The sequence below is a fragment of the Octodon degus genome, unplaced genomic scaffold, assembly GCF_000260255.1.
Source record: "Octodon degus isolate 3935 unplaced genomic scaffold, OctDeg1.0 scaffold00005, whole genome shotgun sequence".
Lineage (NCBI taxonomy): Eukaryota > Metazoa > Chordata > Mammalia > Rodentia > Octodontidae > Octodon > Octodon degus.
Window position 1 is genome coordinate 16706023 of NW_004524581.1, and position 22767 is coordinate 16728789.

Here is a 22767-nt window from a genome sequence, read left to right on the forward strand (position 1 = left end):
TTTGCTTTGGTTCCACCTCTTGCTTTCTGCAGATAATGCTGCTGTGACTGTTGTACAAGCATCTGTCTGAGTGCTAACTTTCATTTTGGGGAGGGATGCACCCCTAAGTGGAATTTCTGGATCATACGGGAGGTAACTGGATGTCCAGTGTCATGAAGAACAGCCATTGTTTTTCCCCAGCGATGGGCAAGGTTCCAGTTTCTCTACATTCTTGTCACTCTGTGTTATTTTCTGAAGTTTTATAGCAGCCGTGCTAGTGGGTATGCATTTGCTGTACTGTTTTGTGTTCTGTTTCCTCCAAGAAGCACAGAGATGTTTGTGTTCTAAAAAATTAACAGTGATGTTCTGTTCCAAACCTGTACTTGGAATTGGTTTGCCGAAGGCTGCCCACCTTACCCTTCAATGCTGCTGGACTACGCCCCCCTGCTGCCTTCAGCAAGGCATGGCCTGACCCTACAGCTGCATCTGGGGGGCCAAGACCCCCACTCCCATGAACCTTGCTCCTGTCTAGCCCCTGGCCAGTTCCGCGAATTGACTGTTTAAAAAGAAACAGCAGAGATTTGGGACGCATCTAAGATGCCCCAGCTCCACTCCTCACTAGCTGTAAGGTGAGCAGTTTCACTTTCTTACACTGTATCTGTTTTCCCACCTACTAACTGGGATGGATGGGACCAACCCCCAAGGTGGCAGGGCTGCTGCTTATAGGACAGGAGCCTCGTATGTGACAGTCCCCATCGATTTCTGCACCTGCGCACAGGTCCTGCTCCAGGGAGCAGCACAGCACACTTGCTGGCAGATTCCACTTATGGGACTGCTTGGCACTTATGGACGTGATGGTCCAGTTCACCCACTTGTGTCCCCCCTACAGGCCCCTGCAAAGCACAGCTTCTCTCAGATGCAGTCCTGCTCTGTGCTCGTGTAATGTACAAATAAATCTGAGAAACACTTAAGTTATTATCTCTAAAACAAATAAAAAGAAACACCCGAGAAGTCTATAATCATGAAGCCTGAGGGCCAGCAAGATGGCTCAGTGAATTAAGCACCTGCTTAATCAGGTAAGGTAAGTGCAGGGCTCGGGTTTGATCCCCAGCACCACATGCTGTGCTGGGCACACCATGCAGGCCACCGAGCCCTGGCGTGGTGGAGGCTGGAAAAAGGAGGATCACTCTGAGTCTAGTCTATGCAGCGAGACCCTGTGCTACATTCCTGACATTATACCTATTAATATGGCACAGAGATGACTCTGAGCCAACGCTGAGTGACACCGCCCTAGTTTTCATCCTACCTGAGCCTTGAAATCTGGCTCCTTGTATGCACAGCAAATGCTGTGGTACATACTGGAGTTGCTGTGGACCACAGGTGTCGAAATCCAGCCAGTGTGAACCCCCCGGAAGGGCTGTTACATCGCAGTCCTGGCCATTTAGAAAACAAACTTTGGAGCCAGAAAACAGACTCTGGGCTCATCTGTAAGCCTCAGTTCTACCACCCACCAGCTGAAAGAACATGGACAAGTTACCAATTGTCTTAGTTACTCTTCTCTCATTGTGGGGACAAATACCCGACACTCAAATTGAAGAAAGGAAAGGTTTATTTAGCTCACAGTTAGTAGAGGTTTCAGTCCATACTCAGCTGGCTCCAAGGCAGCCTGGCACACGGCAGAGGGCAACCTTTCATGGTGGCAGCAAAGAGCAAGAGAGCAAGGGAGGGGTAGCAGCAGCTCAAGCAGCTGGCTTCTCTTTCCTCCTTACACTGTAATACAAATTACCTGCCCCAGGGCAGGTGCAGCATCCACACCCGCCATAATCAATCACAAACTCCAGAAGCCGCCCAATGACAGCAAGAGGCTTTGGGGAGACACCTAGACACAAACCACAACACCGATTCTTTCCAGCTTCAGCTTCTCCATCTCCAAGGTGGGCCAAAGGATGACCCAGAGGATGCATGTGACATCAAATTACAGCTTACGGGATGTGGGGTGGCCCATCTGGTACCTAGTAAGTGCTCAATAATGTTGGTTGTTCTTCTTTCCCTATTTATTTATTTATTTATTTATTGGGGGGGGCTGCAAAAGGGTTTATTTTCTTTTGGTCCAAGATTTGGGAGGGGGCTCCAGAAAGGTGAGAAAGCTGCCTAGTAGCTGGAGGGACAGGGTTAGGCAAAGCCCTTACGCCGGGTGATGCAGGAGCCCCTCAGAGACCGCCAGGCTCTGACTTCCTAGTCATGTTTAAGGGTGAGCCTTTCAAAGAGGTACTCGCCCAGCCAGCCTGGGGGCTTATCAGCCTGCGGAGGTTGGTGAGGTGGTCACCTATCTTCTTGATGAGCTTCACCTTCTCATCTAGGAAGTAGTTCTCCAGGAAATCACAGATATGGGGGTCGGTCTTGGCAGAGCCCAAGGCATGGAGGTCCAGAAGAGCTTGCTTCAGGTTCTTCTCCAGGGCCAGGGCAGCTTCCATGGCGTCCAAGGTTTTACCCCACTCATCTTCAGATGGTTTCTGCACGTCTTGAAAGAGTACACGGTCGCTGCGCCGGTTTTGCATCTTCAGGAGATGCTCGGCTCCCTCGCATTTCTCCTTGGCCAGCTCACGGAAGAAGTGGCCCACGCCCTCCAGAGCCACATCATCTCGGTCAAAGTAGTAGCCCAGAGAGAGGTAGGTGTAGGAGGCCCGCAGGTGCAGGTCCACCAAGCGGTTGACAGCAGCCTCCACCTCAGTGGAATAATTCTGACGAATCTGAGAGGTCATGGCTGATCAGCAATAAGGAGCTACCCACAAAAGAACAGTGTTGTCCAGTCCTGGAAGGAGGCGATAGGCGAGAAGATGGTCCCGAAACTTGTACCTGGAAGGTGGATGGGAAGATGAAAGAGGAGTCCCCGGGTCTGTTCCGTCCAAACACTGTTGAAGCAAAAAACAGATCCGCAGGACCACCAGACTCGCTGCTCTCCCTCTTTATTATTTAACCACCTTACTTGGTAAGCACTGCACCACCTCTGTGCTGGAAAGCGGCAGGCCGGTGGCTGAAAGAGACACTACGGACCATCCTGTCTCCCACCCTGCACCCTGCACGAGCACACAGCAATCCCACTTGCTTCTCCAGACACTGTCTGCTCCCTTTCACTGGTGGCACTTGGACTTGACTCTTGCATGTGGCCACCTACAGGGATTTGTTGACTCTGTTAGTTACCAAGTCACTGTCTTGGACATAAGGCAAGTGTGAGCCCTAAGGCCCCATGGACACCAACAGCCTGTGGCCCAGCAAGCTAGCTCAAAGAGGAGAGGGGTACCACAGGACAAGGTCTGGCCACCCCCAATTCATAGGCTGACATCCTAACCCCCAGGATCTTAAGTGGGGTGCTATGTGGAGAAAAGGTCTTAAAGAGCTGATGATCACACGAAAAAGAGGTCACCAGAATTGGTCTTCATCTGCTACAACTGATGTCCTTATAAGTAAGATTACGACAATAACACACAGGGAAAGTTGTGTGGAGACACTGAAAAAAGATGGTGTCCACCAGCTAAGGAGACAGGACTCAAGGGACACCAGCCCCAGGTCTGGCACACACCCCAGCCTTGGACTTCAGCCTCCCAAACTGTGGGACGGTGGATGTCTGTTGTCTAACGTGGCGAGACTCAGGTAGGCAGCCTAATTATGCTCACCCAGGTTCCCAGAAATGACTCTCAGCTGAGAACAGAGAGACAGCAGATCTCCTGAGACGCCCAGGAAGGATGAAGAGAGGAAAGAAGGCCTTATGCTGAGGCTCCAGTGGCAACTTCTAGCTGCTCCTGGCTATGGGGCAAGTCCTTGGTACTTTTTGAACCTCTGTCTTCTCCTCCCTCTCACGGGGCCGCTGCGAGGGCTGAGGTGTTGTATCCACCTCACTGTGACACCAGTCACATCTCACCAGGGTAAGGGCAGTAGCCTTTTAAGCCATTCTCGCCTCGCTCTCTGGCATCCCTGTAAGAATGAGCTTCAAACAATGACGCCTAGGACACACATGTGGCTGCTTAGACCCCTTCAACGATGCACCAAGATACTGAGGCAGGAAGCCAGGCTCCTCACTTTACCTACAAAGCTGTATAAAAACAACCCTGCCAGTTTCCTGCACAGCAGCCGCAGGGCCCTCTGCTCCATTCAGAATGGCGACTATAGTTGCCCCAACAGCTCCGTCCTACCTCAGGGCCTTCGTACCAGCAGTTCCCACTGCTCGCAGTGCTCCTCTTCCACATTTCCACCGCAATGACCTCCTCCTTAGTCACATGTCTGCTCGGCCTTTCCCACCATCGTGAAGAACCACCCACCGTCCTTCCCCACAGCCGCCTTCCTCAGCATTGCACACAAGTTGGTCATCACGTTCCCAAGCGCAGACCCCAGAGGTGTCTTAAGTGACTGCCACGTGGCCAAAAACTAGGCCTCATCCAAGCTCAAGAAATATGAGCAGCCTGGACAATGAATGGGTGTGAACATGTTTTGCAAGCTATGAAGTGCTGCATAAATGTAAGAAAATATCATAAAAAGCCAGCTGAGTAATGCAAAGGAAATAGGGGGAAAAACATGGGGGAAGGAATGGACAATTCAGGGTGAAGCAACTCAAGGAGTGATTCACAATATGCACCAGGCAACCTCTTCTCTGTGCACGTGAGCACGTGCATTTACTGTGCGACGCCGCACCATGAGTGCTGCAGGTCTCCGCAGCCAGGCAGCAGGATGCCCTCCCAGGACACAGTGGGAAATCCTGGCTGCCCTAAGCCCTCCCTTCCTGCATCTGGGCTGTGCTTGCTGTGGCACTGCCTGCTGGGGAGGCCTGGGAGTCACAGATGGGCCAGTGCACCCAGCGCCAACCGAGTGCCACCAACCTATCTTTAGAAGTTCCAGAAGCTGGAAAATCTATTTACACCCAAGCCTGGAAGCCCCTGCTAGCATCAGTGATGGGAAGCACGTGTGCCACACCTGCTCTGGGTCTGAAGGGCCTGGCACTGCCAACTCCAGTGCCCAGGAGCTGCTGCACCCAAGGGTGTGCTGCTCTGTCCTTTGGTGCTGGCCAGGCCTCTCAGAAGCTTCGGACAAGCATGAGACCTGGAAAGTACCAGCAAAGGGAAGCAGCCACTCTGTGTCCTAGCTGCCCAACTGGCACTCTCCCCAGGCAGCCACCTGGCACCTGAGCCACCGGTGGTGACATCAACAGATTGCTCCAGTGATGTATACACTTAGCTTCCTCCTCTGGGTACAGACCAGAGGGGAGAGAAAAGCAGACAAGGGGCAGATTCCCACACTAGCCAGGGCAGGGCTTTGTACTCTGCAGACCCCACGCTGGGAAGGACCACGCCCCAGGGCAGTGAGCTAACAGGCCTCACCCTGCCCTTCACCATCTCAGTCCCTCCTACCTTTCCCTTCCTTTCCAGGAAAGGTCACAAGTACCTGTCTTCGAGAGCAGTGACTGACCAGGACAGTACCAGGGGGAAGCTGGGAGCAAGAGAGAAGACGACGCTGGCCCTGTCCCCACTCCCTGCCCTGGACATTCTTTGGGACCTTGCACTGAGATCTGCAAACCACCTCTGGCCTGCTGCCTTCACGCCCACATCTAGACACCACTGGACAGAAGCCCAGAGAAATGCGGGTGTTGTTTGGTGGTGCAGGCTAGAATACTCCTCCCCACCCCCACCATTTCTGCTACCCAGCCCCTGCAGCAGAGGCTACACAGCCCAGCCCCCACCCTGGCTCCCAGTGGAGAAGCCAGAAGGACCCAGTGGAGCTCAAGGGCTCCAGAGCAGTCCCTGAGAACTCGCAGAAGCGCTGCCCCACTCTTTGTTTCCTTAATCCAAAAAAGGGCTAGAACTCCCGTGCCCACAGAGCCAGCCTGTTATGGTAAGTGAGAAACCATGGCTCTGCTCAATCCACAGATGTGCATCTTAAATCTTTTCCTTTTTCTAAGAAAGGCTAGCAACTCAGACTTTTACCCCAAATCTACTACTTTATAAATGTAGGTAATTCATTCAAAAGAAAATGTTAACTATGGAACTGAGAGGGATAAGGACACTGGGGAGACTTGCAGGGGTCTCCCCATCCTTGGGCAGGGCAGACCACCTCCTTGTGCTGCTCCACAGTCTTCCTGGGCTGCTTCCCAAACACAGGACTCCAGCCAGAGACTAAGGACGCAGGAGAGAGGGTTTCTTCCACTCTGAGGGAGGGAATGAGAGAAGAAAAGCAACTCCAGTCCTACACACTGCCAAGCCTCGGGGTCAGCGCTTCCTCCCTCTTCCCCCCTGCCCCCCTCCAGCCTGACTGTTCTCCCTCCTAGCACCTGCACACTGCTCCCCAGTGCTCTATACCCCCCCCCCATAACATCCCGGCATTCAGCAGAGCTGAATCTGGCCTGACCCACACTCTACCAGCTAGCAAGACCTGGGGGCACAGAAGCAGCTTCTCCAGAACTGAGTGTGGGAACACTGGAGGAGTGCACAGGGCTAAGGAGACCAGCACAGTACACCCAGGGGCCTGGGAGATCTCCGCCTCTTAGAAAAGAAATCCCTGCCAATGAATGAGGCCCCATCCCACTGCCCCCAACCACAGCCACTCCCCTGGCATCCCCTGCCCTCAGCCTGTCTGCCAGCCTTCCTGCTGCTCCATCTATCTGGAATGTCCTCTCTGACACCAGCCCACAGTCCCCTGTGGAAAAGCTCCCTCCACCCCAGATGCAAGCGCATCCTCTGATGCATCCCCTTCCCCTTCTTACGTGTCCTGTGCAAGGCCTGCCTTTACCTGGGCCTTTGCTGGTCTGCAGCACCTCAGGGCCCACACAGGGGGAGGGGGGTGCTACACCAACAGATCTAAGACAGAAAAAGCAGAAGTCGAGCAGGGTGGCACAAGCCTATAATCCCAGCACTCTGGAAGGTTAGGGAAGAGGATGGCAAGGGCAAGCCCAGCCTGGGCAACTTAGCAACAGCCTGTGTCAAGATAAAAATTAAAAACAAGAAAAAGGCTGGAGATGTAGCTCAGTATGAAGGTCCTGGGGAAGCATGGAGGGAGGGAAGGAGGGAGGGAGGGAGGGAGGGAGGGAGGGAGGGAGACTATTTTCTAAAAGCCCTTTAGAAGAAAAGATTCCTGACCCTGTGCAAAGCAGCCAGACCTAGGTCCTTCTTCCTCCTCCTCCTCCTCCTCCTCCTCCTCCTCCTCCTCCACCCCTTCCCCCCCCCCAGGAGCACACTGAGCAGGTAGCACACTCAAGAAATTTCCATACTCCACACACCTGACACATTTCAATGCTGGGGTACTGCCGAGCATCCTCCCCTCTGGACAGGTGCAGATATGAAAGAGAGGGGTGGGGGGCTCTGAGTATGCAGGAGGGCAGCGTGCTGCAAGGAGTGTGGGGAATCACAGGTGCAGGGGCAAATGGGTGAGATCAGCAAGTCAAGCATGGAGAGATGGAAGGGTGTGGGCTGAGGGCACTGGGGACCTAGGCATGTGCATACAAGTAGGGAGGGGAGTCCTGCTGCCCTTTATGAACTCGGGTTGGAAAGAGGGGACAGGAGGACATTCCCTTGGGATCCACAGCAAGAGATCCTCCACGTGACCTGCTGCCTGACCTCTACTGATCTGCATGGGAAGAATCAACATCACCAACATCCAGGCCACATCCATTAAAGGACCAAGGCATGTGTCACTGTCCCTGGAAACACAGGTTGGCTCCACACTTGAGTGCCAGAGCCTGAGGTCCCTGGGGTCTTCAAAAGGGAGCCAGGTCCCAGCAATGGAAACAAGTCCTGAACTACTCCCTGGAGGTTCCAGAAAACCACTGAAGCGCAGGGGCCACAGTGGGGCTTGACCATCAGCTCCACATCACACTAGGTCATAGCCACTAGGAACCACAGGCTCCGAGACACTGGGATCCCCTGGACCACTCTGAGAGCCACCAGATAATGATGTAGGCTGCCAAAGACCCCCGTCTCCTGCCTCTTTGCCCACCAGGTACCCAATCCCCACCCGCTCACTGGACCCATCTCCTCCCATGGGCACCTCCTGCTCTCCTGTGCTCTTTCAACAAGAGATACGGAGCATCAGTACCTGATGCCAGGCAGGGTGAGAAGGGAATGGAGCAGACAGCGATGCTGTCCTCAAAGAGCAGACAGTGCAACTGCTGAGAAGGCACATGCATAAGATGATGGAGTGAATAAGAAAATAATGAGGCAGAGCAGGGAGGGCTCGGAGCTGTTCCGTGCCCCGCAGCAGTTCCCTCAGTTTCCCTTTCAGGCAGGTCAATTTGTCCTATGCAACAGCCACTTTCTTAGCGAGACCTGCCTGGCACCTGCGCCCTCATGTTCCTACCCACTTCCTCTCCCTCAAGTTCCAAACCACTTGGCAATCAGGTTGGCTGGCACACGCCTGTAGTCCTAGTGCTGTTCTTTTGAGAGGCAGCAGCAGGAGGATCGCAAGTTCAAGTCTTGCCTGGGCAGTTTGTGAGATTCTGTCTCGAAAGGAAAAACAAAAAAACTTGGGCACATATAGCTCAGTGATAGAAGGCCCCTGGATTCTATCCTCAGTATCCCAGAAAATAAAACAAATAAAAATAAAACCACTTATCACTCTGGGAAGTTACATGATTGGTCACTTACCATGTTTTTTGTTATCCGCATAAGAATACAAGGTTCAGAGAGAAAGAGATTTGAATCCTGTTCACCACTGTGGCCCTGGTGCCTGTCACATGCCTCAGAGACATCAAGACTCAGTCCCCTTTGGCATATTGGCTTAAGCAGTGTCCTCCACCTTCCAATCTCTCCACTCATCCTTTTCAAAACCCGCAGCCACTCACACACTCTCGCGACTCCATATCCTCTCTTTAGGAGCTCCCTAACAATCTAAGAGCTAGAATTCAGCCCCTGCTGGAAGGGTGAGATCCAAAGACATCCACTTCTTCATGGCTTTGGAGCTCTGTGGTCATCTAAGGCATGGGAAGTCTGGGGGTCAGGGGAGATCAATTAGAAGAGGCAAATTCATCTGCCGCCACGAGAACAACAAGCCTGTGGTCTGATCCCTGCCTCAAATAAATGGGGAAAACCCCAGAACAGTGGGAAGCCACACGCACTGTATTAATGCACAGCCAGAGAAGATGCCTCCCGTTACTAAGCAACCACTGTACACACACGGTTACTATTAGAAAGTTAATCATGGAAAATGCTGAGGTCTCTTTCCCAGCCCTGCATCTCTCGGCTCCTCACTACAATTTCATCTTCCGTATAATGTTACCGGACAGTGCAATTGGCCCCATCTATTCCCTTGTCCCAGGCCATTATGACCTTTCCGTCCCCTTAGAGCTGCACGCCACGTCAGCTCTGCAGAGGCGTAAGGTACGCTGGCTTTGCTCTGCGCCCAGCCCAGGCCAGCACACTGACATTTTCCATGAGGCCATATCAGCCAGCCAAATGCTGGGGGCAGCAGGGGATGGAGATTAAGCCAACTTGATACATCACCCAGAATTGCTTCAGCAGAGGGGAAAACAGCTCTTGTCCCCCTCTTGGCTGTGGGTAATATGTATACGCCCTTTCTACCCAGAGATGCCAGGGCCAGGCAAAGCCCTGTTCTCCATCCTTGCTTTTGGGGCACAGATTTCCCACCTCACTCATTCGTGAAGACAGCCAAAGCAGCGGTCCTGGTTAAAGGCCATCCGCAGAAAAGGCTTAGTACCTACTTGTCAGTCAACACCACGGGGAGCACATAATTAACTTGCTTTTTTATGATTATTTGTGGGCTCTGGTTCCCTCCCCATTAGCCTGGATAATCAAGGGGAGACTGGGAGAGAAAATTCATGTCATGACCAAGGTCAGTCAGCTGGCTGCCGCTGCCTCTCAACCAGAGGCTGAATTATTAGGCTTTTATTAATAATGAGAATAACAAATACCACGAGCGATTATACAACAAAGGAATTCTTCAATTACCTCAACGGCTAAGGCCTTCCTTGGAGAAATGCAGAAAGGAGAAAATGCTCCAGGGTTGAAGCTAGGAATCTCTGGCAACAGAAATGGCCTGTGTTTGATGTGGCTGAAGCTCTGAAGAGACCTAGTGTGCGGGTACATGGGATGAGTTCAGGGCTGGCTCAGGGCTGGCTCCTGGCTCCTCCAGATGTGAGACCCCTGGGCAGTCACTTTATGTGGCAGGCCGTGGCATCCCATGAGCCAGGAAGGTCTCAGTTCCATGGTGCACTTCAAGGGTTTGAACAGAGCTCAGCAGGAAACAGCGCTATCACCCACCCTTATTCTCTTTATTGCTACCGCCAGCAGCCAGAAGAGGAAGGATGCGGGTGCACTTGGTTTCAAAACCAAGCCAGGAAGAGAGACAAGAGCGGCAAGTCCTCCACTGCCCGTCGGCCTGCCTGTGCCCACCAGGCACTCCATGGGAGGCCACTCCGCCCCGGATCCTGCCTCCCGCCTGCTCCCTCACCTTGCCCCTGTCCCCCATTCAGAGGAGCATCCTGGAATGTGCCAAGAGACTCTGTCTGGGAAAGCCTCAGACCAGAGACCAAGCTGCCTCTTGACACATGGTGACTTACGGTGGTATGAACAGCATTTCCCCCGACAACCCCACCCCTAGGAAGATAGCAAGACCCCAAAAGTTCAGCAGCAGAAATAGCTTCTGAACTTATCAGTATGGTTATTCCCCAACGTCCAACAGCTTTACTGCTTACTCAGCTGCTCAGCAAATTCACAGAGCATGTACTATGTGCAGGGCCCTGAGATGTGACAGATAAAAAGGCAACAAGCATACAAACAGCAGCGGGGACAATAACGCGAGTCAATGAGAACAGCATATGCAAAGGCCCTGGGCTATAAAAGAGCATGGCATGCTCTCTGTGGACAAGGTTCTAGGGATAATATAGAGAATAGATGGACACCCTTTTGTCACCATTATCAACCATTAAGGATCCACTAGAGGGACCATCTCTCACTCAGGAAGCCTCTCCAAGCCCCACCTCCTACCTCATACTTCCTGTACTTGCCGCCCTCTGGTTTCCTCAGTTTCCATTCTGGTACCTGATTCCTGGTGGCATCAAAGTGCAAGATGCGTGCACACGGGTGCTCGGAAGCCCCGCCCTGCCCCTGCCACCTAGTGCTCTGGTGTTTGGGAAGACTGACGTGGCTTCCTTGCCTCAGTTTTGTCATCTGTAAAACATGAATACCAGGCACCCACTTCTGTCAGCCGCTGTGAGGACTAAGGTTGTGTGGCCCTTGGCTCCATCCCAGGCACACGGGAAGTGCCCGTGTCATGTCACTGTTACCTACGGTGACCACCATCATTATCACTAGAGTCCTGCTCTAGTGGCCCCTTGGGCAGGAGGACTGGTTGAACGGATGATTCCTGTCACTCACCCAGGCCCACACACACTGCACCCCTCTGCCTCGGAGGTGGTAGTCACTAGATGTGCTCCCCACAGATCCTCGCTGTGGACAGTGACTTCTTCTCAGGACCGTGGGAGGAATGGGGCTTCCCAAGGGTTCCCATGAGCCACTCCTGGGGGCACCTCCAGCACCAGGTCAGACTACGGCATCTCACGGACTCCACAGGGGCCTCTGCTCCACGCACACTACGTGCTCCCTGCGAAGGATCCTCCTTCCCTAACCCAACTTTCTCCAAAATGCCCCCAAATGTTTTCCACCTCTTTGGTTCGAGGCCCTCACCATCCCCAATCAGCCCTCACATCCTCCATAATGTCAGAACTGAGGAACTGCAGACCGGCATTCAGAGATGCTAATTTGAACATGTGTCAGAAAAGGCAGCCTGCAGCAGCTTCCTGGTACCAGCCCTTCAGCCCCTGCACAGTTGCTGCTGCCCAGGAGCAGGACTTGTGGAGGCTGGACAGCCATGCGTGGGGTGTTTCTGGCTTTCATCCCCAAAGAACTTAGCTGTTACTTCCACAGACAATAGGCCCCCAGCCACCAAGAGGCGCAGTCAGCCCCCTGCTCCACACTCAAAGTGTGCCTGGCACAGGCAGAGCCCAAGGCCTTTTAACAAGCCCAGTGTCTTCCATTCCAGTCAGCCTCATCAAATCCATTGCACTTTTACGAGCACCAGAGCAAGCTGCCTTTCTCTCCTGGCACAGCAGAAGTGTAAGCTCAGCCCAGTGAAGAAGCAGAGAAGTGGCACTGTGCTTTGTTTTTTCAGTGTGTTTTTCTCTTCTTTTCCTTTTTCGGCACCAGGAATTGAACCCAAGACCTTCATACCTAGTTACATCCCCAGCCCTTGTTAACTTTGAGACAGGTTTCCACTAAGTTGCTAAGTGGCTGGGATCAAATTCATGATCCTCCTGCCTCAGCCTCCCAGTCCGCTGAGATTACAGGTATGCACCGCCACACCCAGTCCAGTAGGACTGGTTAGTAGTCTTCTCCAGGAAGTCCTCCTGAATCCGAGTGGATGAGGGTGACTTTATTTTTCCCTCCCCTGAACTCTCACACTTCCCTATCATCGGTGGCAAGACCACAGGCAAGCTAGGGCCTGGCTCATCTCTCCAGGACTGGGGCATCTCTGAGAAGAGACTGGCTCCTGCTGCCACTGGCTTCCTCTGGACACTGGGGCAGAGGGCGGTCACGGGTCACGCTGCAGGCCTCTGAGCTCCAGCCTCCCTTAGCATCCACGCACTACACCCTATCACCACCTAGCTCCCCAATAAACAGACCTCTTGGCAGTGAGTGCCACAAGCGAACACACATACCGGGTCCACCAAAAATCTTGGCACTAGAAGGTACTGAAGAAATATTAATGGATCCTTAAGACAAGTCACTCGGCAGGTCAGCAAAGGTAAAGGAACAGACAAGAGGAGAAGAGGTCACCCTGGTATTCCATGGACTCTGCCTTCAATTGACCCCACTGGCAAATATAGCTGCATTTTCTTAATACTAGCCTTTGAACCCAGCCCCACAACTACATCTTCAGCCACAGACTTGATTTTCTTTTGTTTTAATTTGATTGATTGACTGTTTTGAGGCAATCTTCCTAAGTCTCTACGTTGCCCATGCTGGGCTCAAACTTGCTACCCCCTGCCTCAGTCTCCCAGAGTACCGGGATTACAGGCATTTGCCACCACACCTAGCTTGCAGACATGGATTTTCCTATATGGGGTCTCCCCAATATGTAAGTATGCTCTCCTAGAGTTTCCCTGGCTCCTCAGGAAACCCTGTATGTCTGGAAGTTTCTGAAGCTCTCCAAATCACACAGGATCCAGGAGAAGCTGGCTGCAGAGACACGTGCTTGACGGCTGGCACGCAGTGTTCCTAGTCATGAGGTATTGCCTTGGTTCGGGAGGTGAAAGGGAAGACAGCACTGACAGGGCTGCAGCATGGATTGCTACAGAGCTTTCCTCGGGGGGGACGCAGGGGAGGTGGGGACCCGGGTCTACCTCCACCGTGTTGGCTGTACCTCATAGCATGGCCTCATGGGTCACAGGAGCGTTGGGAAGCCCCAGTGAGCTCGAGGAGTGCCCTAAGGGTGACGAGGGATGGGAGAGGAGGGCGACGCTGGGGTCACAGGCAGGCAGGAGGAAGCTACAACAGCAGGCTGAGTGGCCACTGCCCCCTCCTTTCTTACCCATGGATCCTCAGCCACGGAGCTCACCATCCCGAAATGAGCTGGTTTTCAGGACTATCTTCCTTTGCCTGAAGAACAGCTATCATGACTCAATGTGGGGGCTAACTCATGCAGGTTAAAATGCAATGAAATCAACATTTTCTGGGCCTCGTGTCATTTTAATTGATGCAATTCAACGCACATTTACAGAGGACCCCTTGCATTCCAGACACAGATGTAGTCTCTGGAATCCAGCAGGGAGAATACAATGAGAACAGAATGAGAGCTCTCCCCAGAAGAGAATGCGTGCCCATCTCAGACGTATCCTCCTGGGCTGGGGCTCATTCTCCTGTGGATCCTCGAGGCCTGGCAGTGGTGTCCTCTGCTGGGTTCCTGGGGCACATCAGCCAGGCTGGGGACCCACTGGCCCCACAGCTGAGGCTGGAGTGCAGGGTGGACCAGGTGGCTACAGCCACGTCATAGCCACTCTCCCAGGGCTGGCCACATAGCTCAGCAGAGTAAAGCGCTGCTTAGGCAGAGCGCAGGGACCTGGGTTCGATCCCTGGCATGCCATGCCAACCCCGTCCCCAGGGTGCGCTGAGACCATGGTTGAGATTGGTGACATGCACCTATAATCCCAGCACTTGGGAGGCTGAAAACAGGAAGATCACTACGAGTCCGATCTGTGTAGTGAGACTCTGTAGACCCTGCAGACCCTGTACCAAATACTTAAAAAAATAAAAATAAAAAAAAATGTATCCCCACTCTCAATGCTCTGTTTTTATTTGTATGTCAGATGCAGAGTGACAATGATGTTCTCTAACTTCCTGCTGAGTCCCAGCACCCCAGGTCACCATGTGCACTCCAGAAAACTGTGGGTGCCCTTTGTTGCTCACAGATGCCAGGGACAGCCAGTTGCCACCCCTCCTGCCTGCCAGCCGAGCCCTGCTCTGTTCAGGTTTCCGCTGCTTTTCTACCCTGGTGTCCACTTCCAGCCCATCGCATTCTGGCCCGGCCTGTCCAGTCCATGACGACCAGGATGCTCCCAATCCACCTGTCTGACCTCCAATATGACACAGGAGGGAACTGCTGGGAGGCTTCAGAGACAAGCTTCTCTGCCCTGATATCCTGCCGTTTGCATAAGCCAACAGCACCCTCCCATTGATGCTCTTCACTTGCTTGGAAGCTGGACAAACACACAGGCCCAAACACTGTCACGGGGGCGGCTTGAACCAGGCATTCTCCACGCACAGCCGAGAAGTCAGAGAAGCAGAGGGCCACGCTGGCGCCTCAGCCCAAGCTGCGTGGGTGGCGGTGCGGTTTCAGGGCTCCCTGGAGCACATCTCACCCTGCTCTACCCGCAAATGAAGACCTGCTTTCATGGTAAGTGTGCTAGCTGAGATTTTGCCAAATACGTGATAAGATAAAAAATTACAGTGAACGCTCAGATTAAAAATAAAAATGTATTGCAGTGAAGGTTACACTGCACTCAAAAGCCACTCAAACTCCTCCTCCTCCTTGCACTGCACACTCTTAGCCGTCACTCTTGCTGTGGTTTGAAGCAGTCCCGGAAGTCCATTTTGCGTCTGGATGAGATGTAATCAAAACTGCAGTGGATGCCGCTGCGGAGCGCCGTCTGACTGAAAGGCAGGCTCTAGGAACACGACAGCGCACCCTCCTCCGTCTTAGTCACCGTTACTGGCACCGTGTGACTCCTGGCTCTTCCCCAAAGCCGGGGCCGGGGAGACGGCTCAGTGGAATAAGCGCTTGCCTGGCAAGCACAAGGGCCTGAGTTCAATCCCCGGTTCCGCCAAAAAAAAAAAAAAAAAAAGTGTGACTAAAAACACTCAGACACGGGTTTCCGCCCACGACCTCCTCTTTTTGCTCTTCCCCCCTTCTCTTCCCTTCCCTCTCACCTTCCTTCATTCTCATTCATTCTCATTCTCTCTCTCTCTCTCTCTCTCTCTCTCTCTCTCTCTCTCTCTCTCTCTCTCTCCAAAGTAAAGAAAGAAACAGTGATGGGCACCAGCAGCACGAAGTGATGCTGCCCTGAGCAGTACGAGGCGCTTCTCCCGCCGTATTGCCCTACCCTTGGCTGCATTGTGTGCAAAGATAGTAAACTGCCTGAGCAGGAAATAACGCTGTTGCATACTTCTGGGGGCGAGTCATGCCCCTTTAAGAGCAGGCCCACTGCTCAGTTCCATTCTAGGCCACGGCTCCGGTTTCAAGCCTGAAGTCGGTCCCCTTACGGCCTCATGCAGTATTAATACACCCCATAATCGGGGCCAGCTTCAGCAGGACAGACTGGTTTGGGGCTCCCTACTCTTTTCTCCAGAGCACCTTACCCCCAGCTGCAGCACACATGGGCACTCTAGCCAACATGGAAGGTCCTCCAGGGGCTGCTCACAGAGTGGACAGGAGGCCACTGTCCTGCAGACAGTCACAAAGTTGGGGGGAGAAAGCACCTGGGACACTAGAAAGAGCCAGAGCCTAAATTGGGGTCAACTCTCCAGCAGGCCTGGAGGCACCGTGGGAAACCCCCAGGCCGCGCAGCCCTGTGGGCTTCTCCAATCTGCTATAAGGGGTCCTCCCACACCGCCCTGCACGTGGAGCCACATGGCGGGGCTCTCCGAGATTCTGTTTAGAGGACAGACAATAACTCATTGCCAGTTAGGAAGAGAGCAGCGAGGCTGGCAAGAGGAGAAGAATGACAGGGGAAGACATGCAGAGGAGGTGTAAGGCGAGAGATAGCAGAAAGAAGGGGTAGAGGACCAGGGAAATGGCTCAGTAGAATAAGCGCTTGCCTGGCAAGTGTAGGGTCCTGAGTTCAATCCCTGGTACTGAGAGAGAGAGAGAGAGAGAGAGAGAGAGAGAGAGAGAGAGAGAGAGAAGGGGTAGAGTTGACTGGAAACCCCTTGTGGCGCTCATATCCAAGGGCTCAGCAGGCTCCACGCTGCACACATAGCCCCAACCACAATCAAGGCCACAGGGCTATGTGCAGTGTCATCCATGGGGACTCCAATGTATGACAGCCACGGGGGTCACAGGGGAAAAACTGGGTTCTGGTGACAGTCGGCCTGGCTTCCACCCACCCCCACAGCTCACAAGCTGATACTTTGCTCCCCCATATCTTCCTCTGAAGACTAGCCAGCCCACCATCCAAACTGTCCCCTCAGAATCCAGAATATTCTCCAACAAACTGCAGTCAGATGGACCATACACCCCATGTATATACCCAGAAGAATAAAAACAAGCCTACAGAATAGTATCTTCATGCAAACGTTTATAGACACACTGTTCATAATAGCCAAAGGTGGAAACAGCCAAAATGCCTACCCAGGATGAACTAAGCAAAACCAGTTGTGTCACGCCGTGGGCAATCATTTCACGTAGAAAGGAATGAAAAATGAAGTACTGATAAGATGTTATGCCATGGGGGATAAACAGCACACTCAATGAAAAAAAAGCAGCTCTACTTCACCCTTGTGCCCCTAGAACCTAGCATGAGACAATTACACAAATCAATGAATGAGCCGAAATTGCATACTATAAATGAAAAATCATGAGAAAGGAAGTAAAAATGACTATTCATAAGGAAACCCAATTCTTAGATAACCTAACCCTGTGCCCCACAGGGCCTCTCCAAGGAAAAGGACATGCAGGCCCAGGCAGATTGTGGCCAGGCCAACTCAAAGAAGGCAGTACAAGCCTCTCCTGGGGACACGACAGCTTGAGGAGCTGGCAGGTCCAGATCGAAGTGGAGAGGGGCGTGCTGGTCACTGCGACTCCGTCTCAGCTCCTGTCATCTACAGAGCTGAGCACAGGCTATGTGCACTCTGATGTTCCCTACGTCAGCAGAGGCCAAACCTATCTTACAGAAGAGCAAAGGCAAAATGTGAAAAGTCAGCACCATGCCCAGATCACACTCCTGGCATTGTAGGATTGTTTTTTCCTTCCTGGTACCAGGGATCAAACTCAGGACCTTGTGCTTGCCAGGTAGGCGCTTATGCTGCTGAGCTAGCTCGCCAGCCCCAAGATTTTTAAATTTACCTCTTCTTCTTTTCAAGCTCTACAAAATTGGCCTTCTGATTGTCTCACCAACATAATGAGGCCAGAGACACAAGCAATGCTGGGGGGGACAGGTCCTGAGACACACTTCTGGGTCCTGCCTAAGAACTCACTTCAAAGTGACAGGCCATGATAGAAAGTTGGGCATGGAAGAGCCATCTTCAGGGGGCTAGAAACACTTATCCCCACTACTTCACTACTTGTGTGTCTCCAAGTGAGTATGGAGTTCTCTGAGGCTCATCTTAGGCTTTGGGTTTTTTTTCTGTTTGTTTGTTTTCATATTTTTTAGGGAAAGGTCTAGACAGTATTCACAGTCTCACTACTAGATCAGACTGATAGTGATCTGCCTGTTTACAGCTTCCCAAGAGCTGGGATTATAGGCGCCTGTGCCACCACACCCAGTCTCCATTGCTATCTCAGCATGCTCTGGGGGAGAGGCCAGCAAGGCAGGCCAAGCTAGGGGCTCAAACCTCCAGCCTTTGTGCCTGCTTGCAGGCGCTTTAATTAACTGAGCTATTTGGCCGGCCCTTTGTTTTTTGTTTTTAACATCAAATCATAAACAAACAACAGCAAAAAGAAAAAAAAAAAAGAAGTCTGACATAAAACAGAATAGATCATCTCCAGGATCTCTTCAAGCTCTAGGGCTCTAATGCAATCACAACTAACAACTGTCCCCAGAAGATAGAGGAACAAGGCCATCTCATCCACGGCCCACAGAAGGACCCATACATGGGCGCAACAGCATAACCTGCCAGGCTGCAGGACAGGAGGCCCAAAGCTGAGCCCGTGCCCACCCTTCCCTAGGAGCTTCTGACTCCTAGGAGCACTGCACACACACCCTGCCCCAGGAACGAACAGGAAAGGAAAGACCCTGATTCTGCTGCTCCCGTATCCTCAGTGCGATCTCAGTGTCCTGCGGCTCAGAAGCACCCCAGACCTGTCCTCTCCCATCTGCCTTGTTTCTGCCTTGTCTATATGTCTTGCGCTTTTAATCACTACGCATTATCCTTTAAATCAAGGCGAAATTGTCTCACTTTTTTAAAAATAGTATTGTCTTGGGCAACAATACCTGTGAAATCACAAGCTTTGATGCGCTAGATCTATTTTTTTCACAAGCGTATTCAAATCCACAACTATAATAAGAAATCCGTCTGTGTGCCTCCTCATTGCCTCATATTCCAGCATTACTAAGAGCTGCAAAGCCCAGCGAAAGCCCACCTCCTCTCCGCAGTCACTTATTAGGTCAAAAGCTTCTCCCAATACCTTAGAGAAGACACCAAGTCTCAGTGCTTAAGGAAAAGCAGCCAAGCACCAGCACTGGGCTGCACACCGGGTTGTGCCTCATTCCAAAGCCCCAGTCTCTACTACTCTTGCAGGCGTCCAGCTGGTCTGCAGGCTACCAGGGTGAATAAAAGTCAAGAGGCTGTAAATAATGCCCATGACCTTTATCACCTATTCGACTTAATCCTGCCCTAAGAATGTGACAGCAAGATTTTTCCATGAAAGTCTGAAGCAAGAGGAATTGCTGCATGCATACACAGAGCAGATAGTCAGCGTGCCGGAATGGAATGCACAACAGGGGAGTGCTGAGGGAGTCCAGACCCCTTAGCTCCACTGCAGCCACTGCCCACCCAGACCTGCAGGGTTAGGATTTGTCCATCCAGGAAACACTGGGTTCAGGCTGCCATGACCCAGAGGCTACAGCACCCACCCTGCTGGCTCTCCCAAAACAAAACACTCTGCTTAGTCACCGAGAACTCTGGCGATGCATGTGGGTGACTCAGCACGCATTTATCAGGCCTCCAGGGAAAACAATGCAAGAGCACAAGTGGTCAGCTCTGTCACCGTGAACACAGGAGTTCCCTGGCCTTCACTCACACACACACACACACACACACACACACACACACACACACACACAAGCTCATCTGGTCGACCTCTCATAGGATAGCAAGGGCAAAAACAGAGGAATGTAAGAGGCAGCAAAGACTTCCTAGCTATGCCAGGACATGGCTGAGGAAAACATGTCCCTCCAGCAGGCCATAGTCTGAGACCCAAAAAGGCACAGTTCCCTGCAGTCAGTAGCTACAGGTCCAGGGCTTCTCTCTGCCCACATGGCACTGATGAAATTGTCAATTCCAAAGCCATCCCTAAATTCAGGAATCAATAAAGTGGAGAGTCCAGTTGATCGTACAAATTCAACAACAAAGAAAAATGAAGAGGGAAACTACCCAGCTCATTATCCCTTCCAAGTGCACGTGGTTTGGTTTTGTAGCAAGTCAATATGCGTCAGAGCTAATCTGCCACAAAAGGCACCAGCCAGGGGTGGGGTGAGGGAGCCCTGCACTGAATCCTGCTTGAAGAGAGAAGAGGCTTTCTGTGCTGGTCTGTGCATGAGAAATCTCCCTGCACTGCAATACACCAGCTGCAGAATGGTCACCCAAGAAGAAGGGTGTAGCACGTTGTTGGACTCCAACATCCACAGGATGCCTCTGAGCCCCCTACCAGGTGTACAAAAGGGATAAATCATTCTCTGCAAGGCCCTGGGCTCCCTGGACAGCCCAGCACTCCAGGAGAGCTTCACGCTGGCAGTGCAGGAAGAGTTGGCCAACAACTGGCAACAAAAACGTCTCCAAGGTCAAGAATGTCTATCGGTGCAAAAGAGCTAGCTAGGGACATCTCTCCTTTTCACACCTTTTTACTCAGGTAATCGTGGAAAACCCTCTTCTGAGTTTTATCCACCAGGAGCCAATGGATGGCCAAACTTCGCTCAAAAGAGAAAATGCAAACAGTGAGGTGTTTGAGGTGTTCTGTGTGCCGAGTACCTGTAAAGTAGGGGTAAGACTTCCTAGGTTTTTTTCACTGTGGTGGTGATACAGAGGATCTAGTAGTTAAGAGACTGACAGCAGGAATTTGCAATCTCATTTTAGAGATAAACCAACCAGACATAAAGAAGAAAATGACTTTTAGAAAGTAACCCAGATGGTCAGTATCGGAGCCAAAACCAGAGTCCAAGTGTAAAAATATAGAACCACCAAAGCCCTCTCCCTGCAATGAGACCTTGACTTGGAAGCCCAGGCTGCCCTTGTGATCCTGAAAGGGGTCCCCAGAGGCTGCCATGCCCCACTGCATATGGTCCCTTGGCAGCCTGAAGTCACCCTCTGCTTTGCTCTGATACTGTCTATAATTAATTCTTCTATCACTTCCGCTGAAGATTTTCTCTCCTGTAGGAACAGAAACTCTGTGTGTGTACATGAAGCACAGCATATATTAAAAATATCTGTACAATGGATGCAAGTATATTTTTAAAGAATGAACAGGCACGCAGCCAACAAACCTTTACCCTGATCTTGGTTGATCCATCCATGTCCACTTAACCATAGGGTCCTCCATGTCCACTTAACCATAGGGTCCTGGCAAGGTCATACTACTCATGCTGGGGATTTCTCAAGGTCAGATACAATCTTGAGTAACAACTCCAGTAAGCAGAGAATCTACTGGAAAGAAAAGGCTTCCTGACATGGAGAGAGAGCACCCAGTCTACTCTCCCACCCCATGCAAAAGTGACACGGCTTTGGACAACCACTGACTTCTGCAGAGATTGACTGCGTCACTCATAAAGATCAGACAAACAGGAGTAGGACAAGCACCCAGGAGGAGACAGAGCAGGGGCCAGAAGTGAAGACTATCACCTCCTCTGGAGTGAGGCCCACAGCTCCCCTTCCCTCCCCTCTGTGCGCTCCAAGCTCGGCCCTTCCTCCTCTCCAGCACCACTTGGCAAGACCTGCCCACACTTGCTCCTTGAGTCACTGACCTCAAAGGCCCTTTCCATTGGGTACCAATGCCTAAGCCTGATGAAGGAGGACTGACGGGCTGCCTCCTACAGGAATCGCTAGCAGAGGGATGAATTACGGGGAACTTAGGCACATATGGCTCTTTCTGAATCCCTCTTGCCCACCTCTTCCAGCTTTCAAAGTCCAGATCCCTAGGGGAAAAAAAAATCCACTCCGCAGCCTCATACCTGAATCTTCCATTCCTGATTACAGGAGGGGGAGCTCTCCCTCTGGGCTCTGAAACCCCACAGCTGGTCCTTTCCACTCTGGGCAGACAGCCCTTGCCAAGGTGGCCAAGTAACCCCAGCTGATCTCCCTATCAGAGAGCTCCCAGGCCCTACCCAGCCTCTCTATGGCATGGCAAAATAGAAATCTAAAGATAAGGACATTATTACAAAATCTAAAGATAAGGGCATTATTTACAAAAGCAGAATGGCATAAGCAGCCTAAATATTCTATAAGAGCAAAAAGGAAATAAACATACAGAAAGAGTTTACACCAGAAATGGAGTGGGGCGGCAAGACCATACAGAACTGGGTCAAGGGTCATAGCAAAACATAAACATCATCTTTGGAAAACATCTCATTTGTCTGTGGAGAAAGGAATATACCCAAAAATGATCAGGAGTCCTGGCATCAAAGGCTCTGGTTTTGAAGTTTACTCTGTTGTTTCACAATCCTACATGACCTTAGGAAGACATATGTTTCTGCTTATGACCTATAATCTACATCTACAACCTGTACCCACAATTCATAATCTTGAACCTATCCCTACACCTCCAGCCTACATTTATACCCATGAACTGAATCTACAACTTCTATCCTACAATCTAAATTTCTAACCTACCACACATATCTATAACCTACCAGCTATGTCCTATACCCCAGTCCACAGTCTACAGCTTAAATTTCCAACCTACAACCTGTAAAATACACCTACAACCTAAATGGGAACAATAGCATACAACTACCAATCACAGCCCACACCCCGCATCTACAACTGATAGTCTACAACTTACCACTTCAATCTCCTGCCTAAACCAATGATGGTAAACCCTTTAGAGCTTTCAGTACCACAAAGGGCCCACTGTGGCAAGCGCGCCATAGGTTCACTCTGATTGGCTTAAACCTACAATCTATAAAATACACCTACAGGGGCTGGTGAGATGGCTCAGTGGTCTAAGGCACCTACTTAGAACAAGCTAAGCTAAACAAAAGCACAGGGACCGCGGTTCAATCCCCAGCACCACATGTCAGCCAGCCCCGCCCCCTGGTGGGCTGAGCTGGCCACACACACACACACACACACACACACACACACACAC

At 51.7% G+C, this 22767-nt stretch overlaps 1 protein-coding gene and 1 pseudogene across 7 annotated transcripts in view; both read right to left on the bottom strand.

Annotated features, from left to right (window-relative positions):
* Positions 1 to 22767, bottom strand: part of Kcnma1 (potassium calcium-activated channel subfamily M alpha 1) — a 756236-nt gene that overhangs the window by 635470 nt on the left and 97999 nt on the right. The gene's annotated exons all lie outside the window — the stretch shown is intronic.
* On the bottom strand, positions 2084 to 2932 carry LOC101579211 (annotated as a pseudogene).